Below are 4,042 nucleotides of genomic sequence, written 5' to 3' on the forward strand. Positions count from 1 at the left end.
ATTGACACAATCTGACCCAAATAAGATTCGTGATTTTGGAAGCAATCGCGAGGATCAATCCACACGAGGACTTGAACCAGCGGTTGAACCGCAGAGAGACGTTTTGGATCGACAAACTTGGTAGTCTGGCCCCAAATGGAATTAATGAAGAAATCAATTACCACTGCTTCTTATGATCTGTAATTTTATCTGTTTTGATTGATATGTTCTTTGTACCCTATGAATGTGGATGGACCTATAAGTTACCCTGCTGCATTTCCTGGACAAATTGTCTAGGACCCAAGGTGCCGCTTTTGACGACACCAACCGTAGCAGGGGTCTAGATATGTAAATTGAAAGCGTTACAATACAATACAATACAATATATAACCATGTGATCAGGTTTTCTTCTATGTGCGACAATGTCACTGTATCATGTTTGGACCAAAAGGGGTCCCCCTTGGACTTCCCCACCGATAACACAGTATATATATGCTTATGTGTGAACTCAAGAGTTGCCCTTTATATGTTACTAATGTTTTTACTGCACACCACTCACCAGGGGTCATCAGCCCTTGGCACGGCCAGACTGACATTTACATTTATGACTTTAGCATAGTATTTCTTTTATTTCTATCATTTCAATTTTGGTTTTCCATTTTTTAATACTCCACAATTCTTCATTAATAGCCATGAGGCCAGACAAATATTAATATTTGTCCTAAACAAACCCATGGGTTTAAATGCAGCCTCACATTTTCGACTGCGCACCAATTTGGGCTGTCTTGCGGTCACGTGTCTTTTAAAGGAAGCGTTGCCCTAGCGACGCCTCGATGCTACAGCCGCAGTGTTTCACGAGCAGGCAACGGGAGCACTACAGTACGCCGTGTCCAGCAGGGTAAGCTTAAACTTAACGCTTACATTTTGTTTCCGATACACGGATTTCACCCGCGCACCAACACATATGCTTTCTGATTACAGACATACTGCTGAAGGATGTTCTTCTGTGCTGATTTTACATCAGGCAGTTTTGAATTCTAAACAGCTGACAACGCCATACACAGCACACGCATTTTGCTATTTCAGGTAAAACATTTTATTTTCTTTCTTTATCTCACTGTCCTTAACTCATATCGTATAGAGTCTCATCATTTTCTATTTTCTTTTTCTCAAATTTGCTTCCTCATCTTTACCATCTACTACTGTTACTTCAACCAAATGGTATGTTCTTTACATTCTCATATATATATATGACACTAACATGTGTTAATGTGTTTTGTCACATGATGATGGTTAACTTTATTTGATGATTTGGTATATATTATTTATAGACCTGCCCTGATGAAGGAAATGTTATTCCGAAATGCATTGGCAATTTTTTGGTCTGATTGAAAAACTTGATGTGGCAATTTCTTCCTCACTAAGAGTGTATTAGTGACTTCTCGCATAAGAGATTCCTTTCTTTGATAAAATGATGTTGAAACACAACTGAACCTGAACGTTGTCATTCTTCAATCAACAATATATAATTTTTACTAACTAATTGAACTTGAAATTATTTTCGTCTACTTATAAACCCGGATTGGGTTCCTGTGAGAGCGGCTGTGTGACCTCGTATCTCACTTGGTCTTCTTCTGCTTTACAAGAATGCGGCCCCAGCAGAGACTTAAAGACAGAACTAGTTTCGGTTAACAATGGACATTTTCATGACAGTTTCAACACAGGCAAAAAAGCAGTACATTGTCAAAATCAAGTTGCAGGCTGTAGGGATATTTGGCGTGTTACAGCACAGAGTACAGCACTACTGCACAGGTAGCATTTTTTTTTTTGATGCAGCACCACCACATGGGTGTTGTGCATTGCTATATGTGTTGCCAGAGTAACATGGACATATAAGTAAAGGCAGGCTATTCAGTCAAAAACGATTTTTACATATAAGATGCAAATCTATTTTTACAGTTAAAAGCACACATGTGCACATTCAAAATGCACACTATTTTTCACCTGAAATGCCTATGTTGCAAGAGACACATTTGGCTACCATTCCGAGTTCGGATGGCCCGGTAATTCCTCCCTCCAAGGACCCGGACACGGTCCTTCCCCATTCCCATTTCAGCCCCCATAGGGCTGAATGGGAATGGGAATGGGAACAAACAACGGGCCATTACGAGATGGCCCGTTGTTTGCTCCCTCTTCCCCTCGCGAGACCCGGTAAGCACGCCTGGTTTTCCCAGGCGTGCTTACCGTGTCCTGCGAAGGGACCTCGTAATGTGGCGGAATGGGTTGAACGGCACCGGCACCTTTTACGGCGCCGTTTAACCCGTTCCGCAAGGGTTGTAATGAGGCCCCCAGTATATGTAACATGGGTTGTCAGACAAAGGGGGTCATTCCGAGCATGGAGGCAAGCTAAAAACCATGCCGGTAATGATTTTCCAGCATTGTTTACCGCTACATGCTATTCTGACCCCTCAGACCGCTAATTACGGCACCGTAAACTACAATGCCGTAATTATCGGTCTTGGGTCTTGCGCGCGCCCCACCATGCCGAAATTAGCGGAATGGCGTAAACCGGAGCTGATCGCAAGTAAGGAGCACACGTAAATAACGGCCTCCTCAAGCCCGTTAAGTACCTTACCGGCATGGAGTACATACAGGCATCTCAGAGAAGGAGTAAAGAACCCTGAGCAGTGGTTCCCAGAGCCACAGGTGCACACAATCAGCACAGATGGAGGCAATGGAGTCTGCCACAGCAGAAAAGGAACACACCCACACACCACACCCCCTCCCACACCAAGATGACACTAATAGAACCAGCAAGGGCACAACCACAAAAACTTCAGCAACAACACCAGGCCCCCCCTTTGAGGAGACACAGAGGGAGAAGGAGGGGGAAACAGGCCCTGCATGCAGCACCAGTGCAGCCTCCGTCACCACCCCAGCAGCCCCCATGCACACGCAGCATGTCCGGCCACTCAAGGAAAACCCTTAGCAGATAGACACCCCTGGCCACCTTGAGTGTGACACTGTCACCACCATATTTGGCCTGAGACATAATGAGATAAGCGAGCAGCATACAAATATACACTGCTAACCTGGCACAAGTGATGGTGTTGCCTTTGCCCCACACCCATGCTACAGGCACCTACCAGCACACAGTGGTGCCCATGCATGGCATGTCACAACCGTCCATTACACGGACACATAAACAAGTGCTGTTTCACCTCCCCAAGCACACAAGGGCCTACCAATCCCCAACATGGACCACCCAGGAGATACACAACAGTAAAGCCAGACCTCATGCATATGGAGGCATGCCAAATGACATTGGTGCCCCTGACAGCACCCACGTGTCGTATGTGGACCAGCATGGCATGCAGGTGGCGGACAGCAACTGCAAACAATACCACTCCCCCTATGTGCAGATGGAATGCAACGCAACCAAGAACCGCACACATGGGTGGGCCCGACATCAAAGAACTACACATGACTCAAAGGGCCAGCAGTTCACCACTCTACCGTGCCACATGGTGCAACATGCAGGATGACGTGCCTGGCTGCCTGTTGAGTCGTCTGACTGTGTCAAGCAAGTGCATTGGTGCCATGAGGTGGGTGCCTGCATGAACCAACTGGGTTGAAATGATGAAGCCATCGTACGATGTTCACCCCAACAACCAACCTGCCACAGAACCAGTGCAACGGCACATGAGAACAGATTACCACATCGATGGAATAAGGCACTCACAATACACTACATCTCCACCATCTGACAAGGGCAAATCCCACTACACTTGCACCACTCATTGGCGGCCACCACAACCGTAAGCGCATATAGGAAGACACACTGCATATGCACAATGTGGCTGTTCCTAGCATGGCACCACATTGGAGACCCATCCCTGGGAGTGGATTGAACTGAGGGCAGCAGGGAAACCACACCACGTCACCGGCATGGCACACCCATAGGAGTGTTGGGATTCACCATCGTATGTATCAGAGCAGGATGATGACCATGAGCCACTGACTACAGCCATCACACCCAAATACAGTTCTACACAGTACACAG

Source organism: Ambystoma mexicanum, chromosome 1q (assembly GCF_040938575.1).
Source record: "Ambystoma mexicanum isolate Mex_15411 chromosome 1q, UKY_AmexF1_1, whole genome shotgun sequence".
Classification (NCBI taxonomy): domain Eukaryota; kingdom Metazoa; phylum Chordata; class Amphibia; order Caudata; family Ambystomatidae; genus Ambystoma; species Ambystoma mexicanum.